Here is a 22,955-nt window from a genome sequence, read left to right as displayed (position 1 = left end):
TTTGTGTAGTAGTCTTGGTATTTCTATACTGTAAATTATGTTTAGCGCACTCTTTTAATAAATATTGAACTATTAAAACAAACATTGAACACTTCATTGTACAAAAACTACCCCTTAATGTCGACAGAATGTTTCTTGACTCTATTTCTAAGTATCACTCACACATTCAAACAGTCGTACTGAGATCCTTGTAGTAGACAATTTGGCACAGCGTGAGTAGGCTTCAATAGCGTTGCGGTATGTACGTGGAAATACATGCAAGAGGAAGTGGGTTCGAGACTCATTAATTTTTTTTTTTGTTATCAGTATTATCAAGTACCTATTATTAATAAATTATTTTATGAGAAATATGAGCGTTTTTCCATAAAAATATTAAAAATCTGATTCTCACACATCATGATATTTTTGGGTTCTTCCAACTCAGAATCACTAGCATAATCAATCCTCGTGCTATAAAAACCCGAAAATTTGTATTGATATTTTAGTTTTACACTGAAATTTCTTTCACACTAAAATGTGACGTAATGGTATGGATATTTTAGGATATCTTTTTTTAATGCTAGGGTGGAGAAGATTCTAAGTAGAATGAACCTAAGAAAGTCCAAATTTGTAAGTCAGATTTTCCGGTATTTTTTTAAAAAAAAACGCTGTTTTGTTCTAAAATTAAAGCAATCCCTTACTGCCCAGCCTTTAAAAAAGTAGGTTCTATTTTACAGTAGAATTAAAACATTTTTTTACGATACATTTAATTAAATTACAGTGAGTTACAAAATTGCATGGCCTTCTATTTATAACCATTATAAAAAGAAATGAGATATTTACCATTTTTGTTTATATTATTGATTTCCCGATATTTTGACACAACTAGAAGTTTCACACAATGCCTAGAGATAGAAAATTATTTATTTATTTTATTTATTGTCAATTTCATTCAACGGATCACATCATATTCAATTTATGTGTTTATGTATTGCATTGTTTTCTACCTAGTTGGTTATTAAATTCTGTTACTGCAATAATCTTTATCTACATAAAATATACCAACGAAAGTTTAATAAAGTATATATTAAAATGAAGTACACAAAATCAGGAATTACATATGACAATATCATTCAAAATCGCCTCCTCTGGCTTTGACACAGGCCCTCAAACGACGAGGCCAGTCATCAATAGCGGCACGCACGATTGTCATGTCTAATTCCGTCACTGTGTTAACTATGGCCCGCTTGAGGGAGTTAAGATTTGTGTGGGGTTTAGCACAGGCTTTCTCCTCAATAACCTGCTATATGGCATAATCCAGGGGGTTAAGGTCCGGGCTGGAGGACGGCCAGTCTTCGTGGGCAATAAAGTCAATTTTGTTCCTTCGAAACCAGGCTTGAGTTGTTTTTGCCTTATGTGCAGGAGCTGAGTCCTGTTCAAAGATCCATGGCTGGTTTTGAAATAGGGTGTGGCTTAAGGGCTTCACTATTGGTTCGAGAACGGTTTCCAGTTTCCGGTTTTCACACCTTTTTCACAGAAATGAATCTGTGTTAGCCCCGAGTATGATACACCTAAAATCATGTTTGGCGGGTGCCCACATTTGTGCAACGCAATAGGGTTGTTTCCATCTACAAATCTTAGGGCATAATTGTATCCCAATAAATTCTTTTGGATTATAAGAACATGTTAAACTACTTTTAGGGGACCTGTAATGACCATATTTTTGTAAATATTTAATTTAAAATATCTTTTGGCACATGTCACGTGACCAAACTCGAAACGTCATTGAAGATTCTGATGACTCCACAACTCTCGGATTGACACTGTTGACAGTTAGGCGATTAACAACAAATGACAAATATCAGTTGACAGTTCGTATCTTCTACGTGTGTATGTAGTTATGTATCAAACCACAAACTGTGACGTCACACAATTTTCAAAGAGCGTTTTGGGCGCGAAAGCATCTGTCAAAATATATTTTGTTAATTTAACATATTTAAAGCCGTTTTTAGTATAAAAACTGAATTTTAAGGCAACTTTTAGAATATAGAAAGTAATACAAGCGTTTCAAAAAATTGGAATACTATTCTCTTTTAGGCCCCAATTCATTATAGATACGACGAGATAAGCGTTATGTGTGGTACTTATATAATTATAGCTCACAAATCCACCACATTATGTTATTTTTTATTTTATCGGTAGCATTTGTTTTAACGGAAATAAAGAGGTTGCAAATCGAGTAACAGAACTTCAGAACAGATATCATTTGATATTTACCAGTCGCTTTTCGGTGAAGGAAAACATCGTGAGGAAACTGGACTAATCCCAACAAGGCTTAGTTTTACCCTCTGGGTTGGAAGGTCAGATGTCAGTGGCTTTCGTAAAAACTAGTGCCTACGCCAAATCTTGGGATTAGTTGTCAAAGCGGACCCCAGGCTCCATTGAGCCGTGGCAATATACTGGGACAACGCTAGGAAGAAAGAAAGAAATCGAGTAACAGAACTTAGTAACCAACTAGGTATAATAGTTATGATGTAAATGTCCATATCATGTTGGACTCATATATTAACCAACTAATTATTCAAGATCAATACACTTAGCTCCCTTAGGTATTCGCCTAAGTACCTACAATCTCGGGCAAAATTGAGTTTTATAAAAGTGAACTAGTTTCTAGGTCATATTTTCTATGAATTGGTCATATTTGTAGACTCTAATTACAGTTACACTTTTCCTGGTTTTTCGCGGACCAGAATATCGATGATTTTTGTAACTTGATTTAGACGTTGCTATCATTTTCAATCCAAAAACACATAAAATCACAATTCAGAACATGCGGCAGCGTTGTTTTCTATCAAGTACCTCAAGCACCAGGGCGGCTACCGGGAAAATCGAAATTCGTCAATTTCGGGCATTTTTCTGTGTCACTCTAATTACGTCTTAGTGAGAGTAAAAGAGAAAGATCCCCGCAATTTGCGAATTTAGGTTTTCGCGGTAGGCCCCCAGGTCCTGTCAAGTTTCAGCAGTGTTGCCAGGTGAGCGGAAGAGAATTATCGTACTTGAGTGTCAATATTATTGTACCATTGAAAAAAATATCGTACGCCAATCAAAAAGGCAGCCCCTAAAAATGTCTAGCAAAATAAGCTTAAATTTCCAATTAATAATAAAATAAAGACAATTTTCGTCTAAATTGCGCAAAAAATCTGTTTATGTTTGTGTATTTTTGGGATAGACTCAAACGGTATACAGGAAATTGAGACATTTTAAACTTTAAACTTACACCAAGGAGCCGAACACCCAAAAGATACTAATTTTAGCCTATTTCTGAGAGAAAGTGTCATATTTTGCTTCAAATTACTAGACTTTTAAGGTGGCATCATCCAAGGGCTGAAATTATAGTACTTTAGTGTACGATAATGCTCTTTGGAACATTACGTCATACCGGGGCCCAAATTATCGTACATGTACGACAATTATCGTACGCCTGGTCACACTGAGTGTCAGTGTCGACAGAGTCAGCTAAAAACGCGTCAAACATCGCAACGTCGCGCCGATGCATGGAGTGGCAACGCCGCAATGTATTTGTACACGACATTTGTCACACACACATGAGTAAAATTTATAAAAATATAACGTTGATTATTGCATGATTTCTGTATGAAACAAAGTTTTTCTATTAATTTAGCGCAAATGAATATTCGAAAGTAGATAGATGCGCAACTATTTATGTAATAATATTGTGTAATTAATTAATAAATAGCGATTGTTTTTTATATGAAAATCGAACCACCTTAAGTGTAGAATTTGTGAAGTTAGGGTTATATACAAACTACCTACACAATTTCAGAAAATCACAATTTGTGGATTAATTATTTAGTTATCCAATACTTTACTTGGATATTGTGAAACAGACCCTTAGTATCCCTTATTTAGCCGGTAATTATCATTATGTAAAGTTCATTGTCAACACCGATCTTTACATAAAGGGTAACTTTGCGTGGATTAATGTCATTAACAAATCCAGTATTTCCATGAAGTGTGCGATAAGGCGTACAATCCTATATGTTCGTGCCTTGTTTGATAAATACGAGTATGCAATGAACACATGTCACATTAGTTTGACGTCCGTTTAGGTACTTGGGATTAATTCATCTTATTGGAATTACCAGTCGTATTAAGTCGTTTTATGTTCTGTGTTTATTTTATATCGGTTAATATGATAGTAGCTGTAGTTGTAACAGGGTTAACTTTAACCCCGATTAAAGTTATAATTCTTCAAAAACAAGTCTCATCTTCAGGCACCAGCAGGCTATTATCTTGTATCGCGGTCAAGGTTTCTTTAAAACGAATTCAGTCGAGATGTGGTGGTTTTTATTAGTCACAAAATTAGCTTTTACCAAATAAATATTATAAATATAGAGGTTCTTGGGTCAGAAAGATTATTAGAAATATCAATATAACTTGGACTAGAGAAGACATGTGTTTTGCAGCAAACGCTCATAAATAATTGTACTCGTAAAGTATACTCACCCAGATTCCAAATATAAGAAATGCCCGCGCACGCACACAGGACACGGTATGACCGTAACCGCATGGTAACGAACCTGGGTGCGTTGACAACATGCCAGTCGTTTACGCTCCGTAGCGAACGAAACGCAACTGTCACTGTCGCACTAATATGGAAGAGTGATAGATTCCCAAAGCATTTCGTTGTAAGATAGATTTCGTTGTAACATAGAGCAAGCTATAGTTACCTTGGGTAAGCTACCTGATGGGCTGTTATTATATCGAGGGGTGGGTGGTAAAACCCGATAACTCGAGCAGAAGGGTTTTTGAAATTGGAACTATATGTGACTCCACATATGTCCTATATATTCCAATTTGAATGAAAATATTTAGATTTATCGGGTTTGACCTCCCAGCTCTCGATATTTGCCCGAAGAGTACGAGCTAGGCGAAAGCTAAAGCAAACCAAAATAAGATCCGGTTGCACTAACACAATAGACTGATAACCGTAATTCAGCAAGAGAATTATTGTACTTCCCACAAGTTTATTAATTCGTGTTCCCACACAACACAATTTTATCGAACATTATGAATTCAAACCGTGAAGTAAATCATTATGAATCAAACAGTAGAAATCTAGTTTTACTAGTTATAAACCAGTTTACACTTATAACACAAAAAATAGATTACTATCGACTGATCAAATTTGACTTATTTTCAGACTTATACGTATATTATAAATTTAAAAAAATTGGAAAAGCGAAAAGCACCAGTTCGCGAAAACCACGCTAAACAGCTACCTACGTAAAGTAGCACTTTTTGAGCAACTGTATTAAAAAATAAATAATAGACGAAATCTTACGATTAGACAATCTACCTTTGTTTTATGGAATAGTCCAGTTACGAATCTTGACATCACAATATCATCAGGCTGGGCTGAGAACGCGACTCGGCCACGCTCACCTGCTAATGTGTAACACTCAGTACACTACTACATACGCGAAGCTGCAGATTGCAGCATTACCGACCCACATACATTCATCTCGGATTAGCTTTATAGTTTACGTAGTAAACAGACATCCAGTTCTCAGGCCTGACCTAAAATTCTTTATTTAATTCTAACAAAGGTGCTAAAACTGTGGCGTATGACTTTGAAGCGTTTAATTAGCGTTAAACTTCACATATACGAAGTCCGACTGGCAATCACCGGCATTGTAACCATTTTAACACATTTCAACCCACTTGTTTCTGCTTTTTAGGGTTCCGTAGTTTTTTTTGCGGTGGCAGCATGATTGCATTTTTATCGCTTGTCACTATGCCTGTCACTTTCGCACTTGCAAACTTGTTAGAACGTGACAGGCGATTAAAATTAGGTAATTTTGGCGCTATTTTCATGTAGGTACATAACGTTGTATTACCTAAAGTGATAATCAGAATTCATGAAACTGACAGAAGTTAGATACTTACAACATTTTCTGCTTCTGACTTTTTTCTCGAGTTGGAATAGATAGGAACACGAAAATAAACGTGACTTTAAGGTGTCGTGGGTTCAGAGAGCGGAGTTTTTGATAAATCGTACCGGTTTTTTATATCACAATACGCTTGCCAAAAATTTAATTAGTAATCTTGACAATTTTCTCTAGTGTTTTCATTGATTCGAATCCTGGGTGCTTAGCCAAAATGCCAATCCTGCGTTCTGTAGCGTAGCGACAGTGACAGTTGTATTTCATTCGCTACGGAGCGTAAACGATTGGAATGTTGGCTACGCACCCTGATTTTTTGACTTTCGCTCGATAGAAAAGAATCACGAACATGGTTTAAAAGCTAATAACATGAAAATTGTTTCTAAAGATGCGCAATTTTATTCAGGAAATTCATGGATTTTTTTTTGTCATAACAAATTAAAATTAAAAAAACAATATCCGCGGTCCCGAGCACGCACATCCATCTCGCTCTAGCTTATTATCAGTGAGAGTGAGAGAAGAACCCGAACCTACAGGGCCTTAATTCCATAAGGTGGTAATCCAGTCCGCAAACATCAGTTTACTTTAGGTACATAATTCTGAATAGCACTTTAATGGCTGAGATCGGACCCCCCCTGGAGCGGTGTTATAACTTTACTCTATGATCGTATTTTGTCAGAAAACGTAGTGTATCTCGCGCGACGTTTTTCGCAAAAAGTGACCATCATTATACAAATAATTACAACTTAAATGATAACTATTTATACTATGTATTATCCGGACAGGTGGTCACCCGCTACTTGACGATACATGGTAGGTAAACAATTTTTTTATATGGTGTACTATTTAACACATCGATTTAGTAGGCAAACAGTAAATGAATATTGACTTTTTTACTAGAGTTTGTGATTTCACCATGTCACATTTTTATTACAAATAGCTTAGTATTTGCCTCGCATATTACTTGTTGTCCTTTGATACGACTGACGGAGAGAGTACCCGATGTTTTTATGTGTATTTGTGTATGTACCGTCTAAGAAGTCGCTGAATGCCTCTTAGTTATGAGACAGTAATGTTTTTTTTATACTGTTTCTGTAAATCAATCGGTTAGATTTTAATTATTTTGTGGTATCCAACCGTCGATAATAAGAATGTTTATAAGTGATCGTGATCGATATTGAGCTTCTAATTTAATAAACTATAGCACTTCTATAATCACTATTCAATGCCACAAAACAGAGTGATAGATATCATAGATATCGAAAACGATTAAGAAAGGAATTCAAAAGGCTTACTGCCAATATATTTGATAGTACGATGTCCACTGTTCGACAAATCCGACTCTGAATAATGAACTACCTATGAACAGTCGCACCATGATTATCCACTTTGTTGATACAAGTTTAATGAAACTAACTCGTCTATCGATTGACCTGGGTCTGTCAAGCGGCAATCACGGTTAACATGGTTCACAACCTATAGGTAACTAAAACAATAACCTTTTTGTGCAACTCGTGCACAAAATATAGAACAACTATTGATTCATTTCCAGGACAATTAAAGATAAAGATAGTTTTTTTTCTAAGTAGGCAATACAATGCGCTTATGAACGTCAAGTAAAGCTACGCCGCCGGCTCTAACCCTACACCTCTGGCCCGAGAAGATTTAAATCCCTTCCCACATCCCATCTCAAAATGAGACCGGCAAGAAACTCGGCGGGACACGTCTTTTCAAAACATTACATCTTATAACTAACATACATAAAATAAAATACTGGTTAAATTAATATAGAATTAAAATAAATAAAAAAACATAAAATATCTTTCTCATAGAAATTTTATGCACTAGATTGCTAATGCAGTGCGTTATCATTGTAAAACATCCATGATATAATTTATTGTGTAGTGCGGGATAAATGTATTCATTATACCGTGACGTCAAGTACCTACTGGATCGATTTAATACTCATTAAAGTGAAGGTTAAACAACCAAGTTATTCAAACGAAACCTTAGTTTCTTAATTGGGTGTAGTTTAGATATACTGATATGAGGGTTGGTTTCTTTGAGTATTTTGTTAAGTAGGTAGGGCTGATTACTCGAGACCTTTGAGTCAACTGCTTTAAGACTGGACTCTGTTCTTCAAGCTCATATTATTATAGTATCAATCATGTCATCTCGGATATGGGTAAATATGGTAATGCATTCAGTATAGTATTCACGCTTTTTTTCAAACTTTTTTCTTTTAAACATACCATGTACTCGTAATCTACCAAATGAAAGGGCTTTGAGTAGATTACAAATATATAACATAATGTCATATTTTCACTCCTTGGTCTAACAAATTTTAGAAAACAAAAAAAAATCACAAATAAGAGTTAACTATGAACTGCTCTAAATTGAAAATGATTGAATGGATTAGTCCAATTTTTTATACCAAATGACTGTGAATATCCTCTATATAATGTCTAAAAATAAATATCCAGATATATCAGAAAATAAGAAAAGAACATCAAGTTTAAAATTAGTTTAATTTTCTGTAACATTAAACTGAAACTATTATTAAAACAAAGAAAAACTCCGGACTTTTTACTTATATCTGGGACCCATATTGTTATAGTAAGAAAGAAAAAAATCTCCCCCCCCCCCCTTTTCACTTTCATGTCACTACCACAATTCTGACGAATTCAACCACACCTCATATGTCAAAAACCGTCCAGCCGTTTGGGCTGTAGGTCCACGCTCAAAAAACATTACCCTCCTTCTGATGTAGTCGAGTAAATACAAATTTTTACTGGAAACATTTTTATTTATACACATTCTAAGAAAACAAAAGAATTTTTTTACAAGCAAACTAGTAGCTCCATTCAAATCCTAGACAAATAATAAGCGGTTTTGACTTCATTACATGTCAGTGGTGTTAATTGCTATAACGCCTATAACTGTTTCAAATTTTAGCTACTCGTACAAGTCAAACGGTCTCCGAGAAAAACGCATTTAACCGATTTGCACGATCGTAGTGATCCCATAAGTGTTCCGCAAACAACCTACGGAATACTAAAAAACCGGACAAGTGCAAGTCGGACTCGCCCATCGAGGTTTCCGTACTTTTTAGTATTTTTTGTTATAGCGGCAACAGAAATTCATCATCTGTGACAATTTCACCTGTCTGTCTATCACAGCTATCAATCACACAGACGGACAGACAGCAGAATTTAGTAATAGGGTCCCGTTTTATCCTTTGGGTACGGAACCCTAAAAACTAACCAGAAAACTATGTCACTGGAAATACCGTGTCAATAGTAATCGTAGTCAGCATCCACAGTCAAAGGCTTTAATAAATATTTGGATTTGTTTATATCACATAATATTGTATTGCCCTCCACGAAAACGCGAACTATACGGTAAAACAATACTTACGGAACCATATTGTTATACATATTTAGTTGTCGTTGCGTGCTCACTGCTCACCTAGCTTACGGCTATTACCCAGAATCTTAGCTGTAAAACTGCACTCCCACTAATTACTTATCACAGTAGAATGGCAGAAAAACGGAAATAAGGCCTCCGAACGATTTAAAAATTATCTTATTTAACTGACTACACCATTTCATGCAATAGCTCTGGCATGCAGATTATCATTAGCTCTTTTATGTGGCAAACACAATTACTGAGATCCGTTATTTAACATAAACGATGTTATAATTCGTAATCTGTAGTCGTTTGAGCCGTTATGATCTAGCTAACCTAACACCACACGTATTCGTATGCCATGCGTATTTCTCTATCAATCGGAAGATATAACTCTGTTTGTCAATATGCTTTATGATTTGGATACATTATTGCAATGGTATAATATATTTTGTATAAATTAAAATTAACTATTTACTTTAAATGCATATAATTTATGCAGATTACATAGAACATCGACAAACAACTTGATCTGACCAAGATGTTTGACTTAGTTAAGCGGTAAAACGTTATACTTAGTAGCTAAAGCAAATAAATATCGCCTGATCTGATACATATATATTGATCTAAATAATTAATCTTTCGCCATTAAATCAACATAGCGATCACTATTGGTATTTTCACCTCATTCAATATTGGTAAAATACAAAAAAACAATCAAAATTAAAAAGACCATTATCGCCATAAGGATTACGGTTTAGGCTACCGCCTCGATGGTCAGACAGATGAAATATGCCTATATGTGACGTTCCACGGTAAAAGGTACCTTATGGCGGTTGGCGCTTACGTTGCATAGCATGGCATTAGTATTGGAGCGTCGTAAATAACAGCGTAAGCGCCAACCGCCATAAGGTACCTTTTACCGTGGATCGTCACATATGTGTATTCAACATTCAACAGTTAGTGAATATGGGCTGTACAGATAGATATAGAGAAGAGATAACTACTATTCTTATTAAGTAGTTTTGCCAGGCTTCCACTTTTAGACATCAATATTAAATTAGGATGTCAAACGTTCACCATAATGACATCTTTGCTCATTGTTATAACATACATGGTTTAAAGGATTTTTTTTTCTCTGTGACTTGTTTCGAGCTATCAGTTTAAAAAAAAGCACAATACCTAAGTATTAAAACAAATGAGGTGTCTAGATACAGTTGATATGAAGAACAAATCAATAGCCCTAATCAATGCTGTTGACCGATTATTCACGCAATGGGTAACGTACCGGATATAAACCTGCGTTAAATAAGTACATATTTTAATTCACAATGGTCTATTCTGTACAATATTGTAGCTTTAAAACTTGTAAATGTTGTCGAAGTTTCAGCGGTCGAAGCCCTCGTCACGTCGTCCGCTGACCAAAATAATTGTAGGTCATCTGGAAGTTTCTCAATATGAATAACTGATGTCGATAATAAAAATATATGGTTAACTTATTACTAGAGGTACATTTTTTTATCTATTTACCTTACTTGTCCTTACAGTGGTTCTGAATAAGTGTCGTAGTTACACACAGGTCTCTGTCTGTCTTACTTAAATTCGGACTTTACCCAAAAGGCTCTTCTAAAATTACCCGAAACATATATGTCATTAAAGGGTATACTTGCAGTAGCAACAGTAGTAGTAGTTTCCGCAAAATGTGTTAAATGTATATTTCAAATTTGTATGTCTACATATACATAGGTATCTCGTCATTAATATCAAATTGGCATGAAATAAATAACCAACCCCATTTTATCGTCTTTTGTCTTTCTTCTGCGTGTGAACTGGCTTAAATGACAAGCAAGCATCACAACGTCGAGGCATAAATAGAATGCAACGCAATCAGGTGTGCCTCGTACATTAGCACAACGGCATTTACAAATTTAGCGGCTATTTCCAGCCTCACGGAAGCTAAGGCGATAATTTTATTAGAGCGACTATATATATATTATTAAGACAGATTTGCACGTAAATAATCCGAGTTAACGCCTTATCCGTAATCGGCCCGACGTCTTTGAAATAGAATATGACTGCAGTGTGCAAAAAATATTGTGCGAGCAAAGGTCAGATTTACTAGATCGATGCCATGTCAACGTGCGAGGGCGCGATTTCCGGTCCGGTTTATTAAGCAACCAACTTTTCGCTACTTCTGGTTGTGCTACATTGAACTTGTTTAGTAACTAATTGATGACTGATTGATTACTTAGTTTAAATGTCAACGGCAAAAGAGAATCGAGATTATTTACGCTACTAATGACTAATGACCTACAAATATTACCTATCCGTCAATTATCGCTTAACCTCTTAAAACTGTGATAAGGAGTATAGTGAATTGAGTTTCTATTGAAGTTTCTAGCGACACGAAGAATTCCGCCGAGCAATTACTGCTAGTCTTGTATTCCATTGCTTATCGAACGTACACGGGTCGTACGCGCAGGCTGAACAGTATAACTGGGACCCCGAAAACCACAAGAACTACGCGTTATTGACAAACAAACTTCGACTGGTGCGTTTGAGCGATTCTCTCGCCTACGCTCGATAATGTGAATCTCTGTTTACGAGATGCGATGAATTGATACAATACACGCGTCATGCATCCTTGTGATTTTCATTAATACTGAGACAGCTTGTAGCATGTGTGACCTTTAATATAAACAAACGTGATTTTAAGTATTTTGGTCACTGAATTTTAGGAGGGTGACTGAATGTGATGTGAGTGTAGTTTAAGTCCATGTCAGTTTAAATTTATGAATAATGGCATGGCATGAAAGTAATAGCTGTTAGCATTCATAAATAGATTATACCTATAATGTATTCTGCTCTACAAAAAGCCCCGCACGTCAAGTGCTCAAATCGGGGAATTAAAATGGTATTGGTTTATTTATGTTTTCATTTTACTTTGTTAGTTTTCCAGCGGTTCAGTGGGCGGTCGTATGGGCAGACATAACTGATAAAATCCTTTGTGTGTCTGTACTGGCTTCGACCAATTAAAATGTAGACTTTTTCATAGAAGTAGATATGTTGTAATATTTATTCATAACCAATACCTATTGGGTAAGTAATATGTTTGGACCCGGGTACGTCCTTAAACTACGGCATTGTGAATTGTGAATGTCATCTCGCTTTGTGTGGAAGGACCCAGCATCGTGGATGTCATTCCAGATCTTCTTCATTCCAGTCCATTCAGACTTCATCGAGAGCTCGCGTTGGCGTAGGGAGTAAAATATGTCGAGCTTTTCGACTTGAAATACGCATGTGAATCGTTTTAATATATATAAATATTAAGCCTGTGCCTTGCGGAAATTAGGTTATTAAAATTAGACTGTAGAAATTCAATGCATGTTTCTGTAAAAAATACAATTTAAATTATGAAAAAGAAAGTTTCATCACAATAATAACGCTATCTACAATAAAAAACAATTGATTGAACGAAACAAAAACTAAATGTAAAAGGAAATAACTCGTTTATACTCGTAAATGGTAAAGGAAAACAGATGAAACATTGCACAGGGAAAACTGGTATCCTGACGTTGGGGGCAATGCTATCGGCGTAAGTTGTGGTCGTTGAGGATTATTATGTATATCCGTCATTTATACCAATGTGAATACATGTACAACAAACGTCCTGATAGTGTGCGCCACATCCAGCACTACTGATATCCTTTGTCGTACCTGTCTATTGACTAAGTAAACCCTTTGATTTTAAGATCGTTCACCAAAAAGCAATACGTGCATACCTAAGGACAATGACCGTTTTATCAACATTCCACATAAGGTCACCTCGACACCTAAGTAAAGCCAACTTTTCCTCTTCAATATTCACAAATTATAGATTACTAATGACCCGTCTCGGATTCGCACGGGTTAACAGATTATACACCAAAAGATTTTTCAAGAATCAACATTCTTGAAAATCTAAGGTGAAAACCGCATCAATATCCGTTTAGTAGTTTTTGAGATTATCGCGAACGTACAAACGTATACGGCGGGGGACTTTGTTTTACAAGGTGTAGTATCTGTGTAATTAGCACATACGATTGTAATTGCTCATACGATTATCTTTAAGGAAACTCCACTATTAAATCATAAATTAAATCTTCAAGCAAACGAGGGATTCCCTTGGCATCGACTGTGTTAGTTGATAGTTATCTACGTCAACAACCCCTTATAAATTCACGCGGTGACGCCAAAAAAGGTCAACCTTTTCAGCTTGGTCTGACCCAATTCCCACCCACTCGTTCCAAAACACCATATATTAGACATAGACTTATGACGTGGAGAGGTATTTCAGTTAGGGAGCAGTTACTTATAATTCCTACGTATAAGTTTTAAAGATACGTCATTCAGAACATATGGAGCCCGGCTTGATTTCAGTTGAAACGTGGAAAGACGATTTAACGACGTAGACAGATTTTACGGGGAAAACACTTTTTTATGATGCCATTGTTTACAAGCAATCTCATGTTTAATTACAGTTAATTACGTTTATAAAGTGTTATAGTTGAAAGCCGATGGTAATCCCCTAATCTTCTAAAATCATTGTGTAATTGTAATGCAAAATTCTAGAAGCCACTCCATCCATATCTTGTATCAATTAGAACAGTACCTATTTATAATACATGGTAACAAAGACGTTGCTGACATCCCATGTGGCATGTGGCCCGTTTAGACATTTTTTTTATCTACGGTACGGTTGTATAACGATCACTTTATTGAAATTGTAACTCAATTTCCAAGTAAATGAAAACTAAACAAAGTGTAACAAGAGAATTGGTATGGGAAATCCTTCGGTTCAATAAACGGGAACGGAATACACCGTCTGGTCGCTCGCTACGTCACCCGCCGTCGCGTCACACATGTCGTAGAGTACCGGCGGCCACACACCACACGACACACGTAGCCCATCCGCCACCACGAGCGGACGCGACCTTATCATAACAATTAAACCTGATAACTGATAACGGACAATAATATTAAGTGCTTTGACGTCAATACTTTATAGCTTTTTCCACGATTTGTGATTAGTTTAAATAAAGTTTTGAGTGCGTGTGTTTCAGCCGGCTTCAAAATTTCGAGGATATCTGATCTTCCGTCTCGGCTGTCTCCAGGTATTAATTATTAATTTTATAGAGTTATTGTAGCTATCTCTCATGTGCTTAACCTACTTACTTACTTGTATAACTTTATCCTCTCATTTCCTTACGAGGGACAGTAAAATTACAGATCATGCAATTATCAATTATATTAATTATTAGTTAATACAATATCAATTATTAAATTACCTACATAGTTAATTAAGTCTAAGTATAGGGTGTTTTTTTTAGTCGCCTGCAATCATTTACGGGTTAAGTGACTCCGGGAGCACCGGAAAAAATGTTTTTTTTTTTTCTATAGTCGTTAGGATCAATTAAAAGATAAGTCTAGATTGTTTACCTTTTTTTTCTAATTTAAAAAAAAACTACATCTCTTGTGGTGACAGTTTGCTGTACGATATTGAACCTTAGGGGGGTTGGAAATGAAGTTCCTAGACTGTGCATATAGTCCACCTTTCATAAGAAGTAATCGGCAAGGATGATTATTGATTACGCAAAGTGAAAATGTATGAATAATTCGCGTCGCAGGATTTAGGTAAAAAGAGAAACTGCCATTTATACAGCAATACAGCATCATACTTCTTCGTAACGAACGCGCGGATGAATCACGAAAACTTTGCGTTGAAAATGGTGTGTGACTCACTTAACTTTTTTACCGGGTCTCAATATAAATAATACTTTAATTGTTATCTGAGATCAGAATATGAGGTAGACCTTTCGAAGAATTGTGTAACAGTTATGAAATATGTCATAATAAGATGGCATTTCTTTTTTTTATTTATTACCAAATTACCAGTAGGCAATGAAGTACTTAAAATAATTTAGTACTACAGTTTATGCCCATGCATTCTGGATGGGCATTATTTTCTTATGTATTCAACCTCTCATATGTACTTACAGCAATACGCTTAACGATCATTGGTGGATCATATTTAAGTTTTTTACCATAATGTTCACGAATTCATTTAACAGTATCGACAATAATATCTTCTTGACATTCTCAGTAATAGAGAAAAGACTTTGTGTCCCTATTGTATTTGATCCTCTCCTCAAATCCTGTAGGTACGTATTTCATATAGAGTTGGATCCGGGTTAATAGATCCGCATTTCAATGCAACAAAAATTATGCCACAAGGTTGGTTTCCTTATAGGTATTGTAACGTTAATTATATCCTGATGGCAAGTAGGTATCACAGAACCTACCAGAGCTAAAATAAGTCAATAAGTTTTCCTGTATCATCAACGGTATCGTATGACATGCGGTTTCCACATCTCGAGAAACAAATAACCACATTATGTTACACAATAATAGAACCGTTTAATTGTTGTCTGTTTGTGCAACTGTGTCCTGTAAGCAGCACGATAAGGCACGGATGAAGCAGTAGACGCGGTCCATACAAATCCAGCACCGACACGTGGGAGCAAACGTCAGCAAAACTGACATCAAAAACAATAGCTATCGATAAAGCCGTCATATACAATTACAACAGTTAATTAAATAAAGCGTAAAGAGACCTCAGTTGTAATCTTCAGTACACATGCATAATTATCTTCTCAAAATTGTCTACATTTTTAAGTAGTTTGCTACATTATCCTGAGAATTGGAGGAACTAATTAAGGTCAATGTGGAGAAGTCCGTCTACAAGTTAATTCGTCGCTTTTAACTTTTGCGTTTGTACACTTACTGAAAGAGTGAAGCTCTTCCTTTCTGACTTTATCTGAGCGAAGTTCTTTATGATTTTACCTAAAAAAACTAAAAAGTATTTCTAGTTAAATGTCAACAAAATTTAAAACGGATGTTTTATCGTCCAAAGTGATGATTATTGTTTTGTACAAAGTATCATGATAAATTAAATTACACCTGTTTATAATGTATATTAACTAAGAAAACTTCAATGTTGTTAGTATGCAATAGCTAACTGCACTTCCTTGACCGGCAAGGGCTACCTAGCTAACTAGAAAGTCGCATTTAGTATTCAATAAGAACGACTGCGACTATAATGTGAGCTGTGAGCCGTCAAATGAATCGGCTGTTAGGGTTGATTATGCAACCGCACTTATGCAAGTGAGGAACCACTTTGAGATATCGATTACTGCAGGCATTCAACCACCTGGCGATGAAATGGTTTTGCTTTAGAGGATTATTTTCATTATTTTTAAGTACTGCACGAGTGCACGTACGAGGCGCTTATGTATTTAACTCATTTATGATTTTATAATATACATATCTATTTTCAATAACAGTCTATACATATCGTACCATATCTTTTCGGAATCCAATTGTGTATTTAAAAAGTTTCAAAACTCAAAACAACAAAAAAATAATTTTCTCAACTGAAATAGAGATTTTGCTCTAAATAGCTCCGTTTTTAAGAGCATGAATGAAATAAATCAGCTTTAAATCCATTATACGTTTAGGCCGGAGCCGGAATGGTAGATTTTAAACCAGGTTCAACATTTCACCCGGAATACCTATTATTAAGTACTTGTTTAGTAAGAAGTACTTTATCTGTCAACAACAATTAGTTTGATAAAACTGTATTAGATTTTAATCGCATCGAGTGTCGACATTTGCCTATGGAAAGTCTCCTTGAGTGCGGCAAGCGGAAATGTTGCCAACAGGGAGGCGTGTTCAGAAATGTTGAATATAATGTTAATTTGATACCGATATCAGTGTATCCCGCTCGCTAGATAAACATGCTATTATTTATATCAAATTAGTATCGTGTTTTACGTTTCGCAATATGCCTCCAGGGAATGAGCTTCACGCAATTTGCTCCGAAAAGTAGGAAATTCACTATTGTATTGTATTTTCCATTGACATTCTTTTTCAACGATCAAAAGAGACGATGACAATTGAGTTTGAAGTCATTTCCACTTTCTCTTACAGTCACGAGTCATACGTATAGATATACCTACAAACCCTGTAGTTTAAATTAACATTTAGAAAAGTTTCTTACTTTCCAGTAAACGTCTGGTGCAACAGCGTGGAATTAGGTTCAAGGTCAAAACACAAAGAGGGGAAAGTACCTCTAACACTTAAATGTCATCATGTGTTGGGACAAAAAGAGCTAGATTTAGATAGGTATCGTCTGAGAAACTATACTGGCAAATAAAATAAAAAACAAAAAAAAGGATATGCGTATCTTTTTAATCAGTTTGTATGTAGGTACTCCTAGCTGTACTGCGCGCTGTGATGTAATTAATATTTTGCAAATAGGGTTTCACTTTCAGATGGACCTATGGTAAATTAATTAAACCTAGACTACCTATTTTATGCAAAATGCTAAAAGTATTATTAAGTATTATAAGTTATTTGAAGAACATCTTATTCTTTTTTTAACTCGAAATGTGCTCCTTAACTCAATCCAAAATAAATTGTATACACAATTTTGGTACGTACATTTAAGTGTTTATACCTAATCAAAAATATAAATATTACTCCTGTATTTGTTTCCTATCTTCAGTCGCATTATTAGATTACCGCTATATAGAAAAATATTTGTTTATCATTCATCAAGAAAACCCTGATATACAGATAAGTATACATCATCATAGTCATGATACCAACCATTACGAAGCATGCAGTCTACTTGTGAATTATGTTTTCTTAGATCAAATATCGATTGCATGATAGGCATAAATGTAGGTACTTAATAGTCTACATAGTATACATATATGTATACCGTGTATTGTAATTGGTATTAACTCTGAAACTTGGCGAATTCCAGAATGACATTTTAGTATTAAAATGTGATGAGCAGTAGGGCTAAGATGGTCGGCTGTTTATCATTTGTTACCATGCCTGTCACGTTCTAACAAGTATGTTAGTGAGAAAGTGACAGGCATAGTGACAAGCGATAAAAATAGAACCATGCTGCCACTGCAGCTGTAGCACGGTCTCATTTTTATCACTTGTTACTATGCCTGTCTCTTTCGCACTTACATGTTAGAACGTGACAGACATAGTGACAAGTGATAAAAATACGACCGTGCTTCCGAGGTGCTTCCGCTGCTGGACTCTATTAAAATCTTTCGGGTTTATCGTGCTACACCATGTATACGAGACCTGAAAGATATTTTTTCTGGAAAAAATGATAACGTTACAAATTATCATTTTCAGTCGATATAGCACGCTGCAAATTGCTTTGTCTTTGGCGTGTGTGAATCGTTTTTTTATTTGTTTTGCCATATTGAACCAGCTTGTGCCTACTTTGGCGTGTTACTGTTATTGTATCTTAACCTATCTGCCATAATGCCGCTGCTGCGCCACTTGTACAAATACCAAATGGCGGTATATATTTGATTAAAGTGAAAACAAACTACTTTTCACCAACATCATGTATGAAAGGAAATCATTATAGTAGTATCACAGTATAAATAATAGTATTCAGCAATGAATATCGCAACAATATTATACTTATCCTTTATAATAATATTATTTCCACGTTTTTCCCAATGGCGATTACGCTTACGTCAAAGTAATTTGAGTTGTATTTAATTCCGTTAGCAAAAACTGCTAAATTTTTTTTTTGCATAACTCCTTCTCGTCCGTTCTAAAATGGAATACTTATCTACATATTACTATTTGCGATATGCGATTACACCGCAGTGTAATTCTACTGCACATTGAGCACTGTACGACACTTTGGTGACCATACAAATACAAATTAAGTGAAAGTGGGGCCTACATATTATAAACGTATTGCCATGCTGAATTCATTACATGTAATGATGTCATTGGTATGCCACTCTAGCGATGTGCTCAGCAGAATGAATAGCAATACGGCAAAAGCACGGTCACTGTAACCACCCTATTTTCACCCCTTACATTTATAAGACTCAAAAGTAGATATTGTTAGTTTTAGGTAAAAGGACGATCCAACGTGTTGTTATATTGTTTCATGCATTTCAGACAGAATTTAATATACCTACTGGCTATCTGCAGATAAGCCACTACGTAATGTAGAGGTCAATCTATACAGTACGATACCATTATACAAATACATTTATCAACTTCGTCTACAACAAATACCTAAAATAACAACTAAGGTAAAATGGAAAGCTCAAGAGTCAAGATGTATTTATATGTCAGCTTTTAAATATTGACATGAAATTGTAGTGAAGTAAATGATATAGGTACTCGTAATACGCTTCGTCAGTCATGATGTTATCCTAATCCTAAGCAGTGGGTAACAGTGCCCACTGCCCAGCCCTAGTTTTCGCTTCCTAGGCCGCAAAAGTTAAATAATCCAACAATCTTGTAATGAGTAGTTAACTTGGCACCTACTTAGTTTCACACATAGCGTGACATTGGCCGCACAAATGATTTAAATGACATAATACCGCTTTGTCATTCGTCATGTAATCCTAAGCTCTGCGGTACGTGCAGCCCTGGTCGCCGAATCGCAGGCATCGGCAAGCCTCCGGCTACACATCTGAAGGTTAAGAACGGACACGTCGCTTCCGTGTCGAAAGGTCGGCGACTCCAAGCGAGTTTAGCAACTTATTTTGATTCACCTTTCGCCTAATATAGTTCAGGCCGTTTTGTAGCGTAACTTGAACTCATGATGACATCAACATATTTATATCTATCGTAGATTGGATTTACTATTGCAACTGATTTAGTAGCTGACAAGAACTTTGGTAAGCGCTCTATCTGTCAGCCTTATTTAAAAGTATTTTTTAATAATCACATATACCTTAATACCTGCTAGTAAACTTACGTGGTGATTTTACAACATATGTCAACAACAAATGTAGTTTATTTAAAAACTAAACTTATATGAAACTTAAAACGTTAAAAATATTATATTTACACACGTATTATGGTACCTACACACCATTTTGTTTATGTTAACTGGTTTTATACAATTCAAATTGTGTGTTGAAAAGTTTTTTGGATAAGTGCCAGAATAGCTGGATAGCATTGTCATGTCCGACCTTCACAACATAAATGCATCCTAATTATGAATTTAAGAGGTTGCAATTGCAATCATTGTGGTGTCGGAATTAAGTTTAAAATATGATGGTAGCTTTTCAAACCACATGGTCTTTTGTTTTGGAGCGATGTGAGCAATGGTTGATGCTCACGCGCCGCTGCGCCGACACGGCCGCTGCGCGCGAGCAGGGTCTCCTGCGCTGCTGCACATCAAACATTCCCTATACTATAAGCCAACCTTTTCTACAAATTACCCACCCACAGCCATTGTACTAAACTAGTACCCGTATCACACTGACACAATAGTTTTATTGTCTCATTTAAACAGTTACAAACATAAAATTGCGATGTTTGATTTCAACACTAAAACTTACAATCACTTCTATTTGTTTCAGGTAAGGATCCAGGCTTGAATGCCGCCGCAAACGATACGATTACTCACATTTCAGTTTGAAACTTTAATTTTATTTGAAAATCAATGAGTGCCCGGAAACCCGCATCCTGGGCAATGTGCGAAGCGCTAGACGTATGTACTTGCACTCATGGTACCCATAAACCCCATTAAGCTTAAGTAGATCCATTTAAAATTCATTTGTGCATCGACTCGTAAATTACCTCAACGAAATTAGGCCAATGGATTTCTCAATTAACAGTTTGATTCCAACACGCAGTTAAACGAATAAAATCACACATATCTATAAATAACACATAGGTAAAGAAAGTCAATAGGAACTCATATTTTTTTGTCAGGAATGAAGTTTAGTATTAACATAGTATTATACTTATACATCATAATTTCACTGTTAATCATTAGGAATTATGATGTAATTACACTAATTACTTTTTTTTAATAAATAAAATAAATAAAAATATTATAGGACATTATTACACAAATTGACTAAGTCCCACAGTAAGCTCAATAAGGCTTGTGTTGAGGGTACTTAGACAACGATATATATAATATATAAATATTTTATAAATACTTAAATACATAGAAAACACCCATGACTCAGGAATCCATGCTCATCACACAAATACATGCCCTTGCCAGGATTTGAACCCGGGACCATCAGCTTCGTAGGCAGAGTCACTACCCACTAGGCCAAACCGGTCGTCTTAGACAGTAAAAGTGTAGTATTATGATGTCCATATAACGTTCGTCCTCAGGAAGTACTGAATAAATTAAAAAGGCTATAAAAGCAGATTAATCGGATAGAGCAATTATGAGTGCATTTAATAACAATGAAAAATCAATTACTACTCTAATCACGTTACGCCAAGATACGACGTAAATAGGTGGTTTAGTTTAGGTTCTTTGCTATCTCTGCTTATCTCGAGCCTAGACACATAGGTATTACTCCCACGAACACTAAAGTAGGTAAATAAACATATTGTTGTCCCACGAACACTAAAGTAGGTAAATAAACATATTGTTGTTCTACACGTAATTTCCCGAGAATCTTAAATAAACAAAATTCCGAATGCTAAGAGTAGAATTTTCCCAATAATGTTGGTAATATAAAGCACCGCGAATATCCACGATTAAATCCCATTTTACCCAAATAATTTGGCAACTGCATTCGGGGAATAAGTTTCATATCACTCGCGGCCGTTTATCTTAGACGTAAGCCCCCGGGTAGGACACCATTCATTTTTCCAAATTGTTATAAAAATATATAGTCGTTTTAAATGTAGGTAAAATAAATAAAAATAATTTATTTTGAAAATAAAAACCTGTATGATAAAACCAACCGATTTAACAATAAATATTTATTGTATCGATATTTTACCCTGGACTGCCTACTGCCTATGTCTAATGGACCTTCGGGCATGTCCTCTTCGTTCGTCGAATGATAATCGGCCAAGTGCGTATCGGGCCACGCATAACGGAGGGTTCCTTACCTACATACAATATAAAAACCCTAAAAACCATACCAACAAAAGGACGTATCTTCCCGGCACTTACGATCTTTTAATAAGAAGAGAAGTTTGTTGGAAAAAAGTCATTAGTGAGTTAACCTATCATGATCAAAATAGTATACGTGGAAAGTATTTATTAAATTATTTTTTTTATATTATTTTTATACTCTTTATAATACGTCCGGTTCAAAAGATATAGGGAGGGATACATTCTTTTCGATTTTGAATCTTGGAGCACGGTAGGGCTCCGTCAAGACGAGCAAAACGAAGCATTACCTACCTTTTCTCGAAGCACTTCGTCTTTTTTTGTACCCCCATAACTTGGGTTTGGATTATAGCAGATAAACAAAATTCTCGGGATATAATGCCAATAGTGGACTTATTAAGCATAAGAAAAATCAATTGCATAACTCTTATACTTTCGCTTGGCTCTACAAGAGATCTGATAACTTTTGAGAGTGCGAAACTTATGGTTTCATCTTGGCAACATTTTACATAAAAATGTTTTGATGGGATCGATTATTTTAAAAACGATTTAGACAGACGGGCGGACGGACATGACGCAACTATTATGGGACCTTATTGCCATTTTGGCCACGGAAC

General features: G+C 35.6%; 1 protein-coding gene and 1 long non-coding RNA gene across 2 annotated transcripts in view; both read left to right on the top strand.

Moving 5' to 3' along the window:
• The window catches only part of LOC133524251 (uncharacterized), a 92,012-nt gene that overhangs the window by 60,379 nt on the left and 8,678 nt on the right, over positions 1-22,955 (top strand). The gene's annotated exons all lie outside the window — the stretch shown is intronic.
• LOC133524252 (uncharacterized) lies at positions 11,693-22,165 on the top strand. Its single transcript, XR_009800352.1, has 2 exons — positions 11,693-14,506; positions 20,828-22,165. It is a non-coding gene; the product is annotated as an uncharacterized LOC133524252 (long non-coding RNA).

The sequence above is a fragment of the Cydia pomonella genome, chromosome 13, assembly GCF_033807575.1.
Source record: "Cydia pomonella isolate Wapato2018A chromosome 13, ilCydPomo1, whole genome shotgun sequence".
Taxonomy (NCBI): domain Eukaryota; kingdom Metazoa; phylum Arthropoda; class Insecta; order Lepidoptera; family Tortricidae; genus Cydia; species Cydia pomonella.
This window is presented reverse-complemented; position numbering and strand designations above follow the sequence as displayed.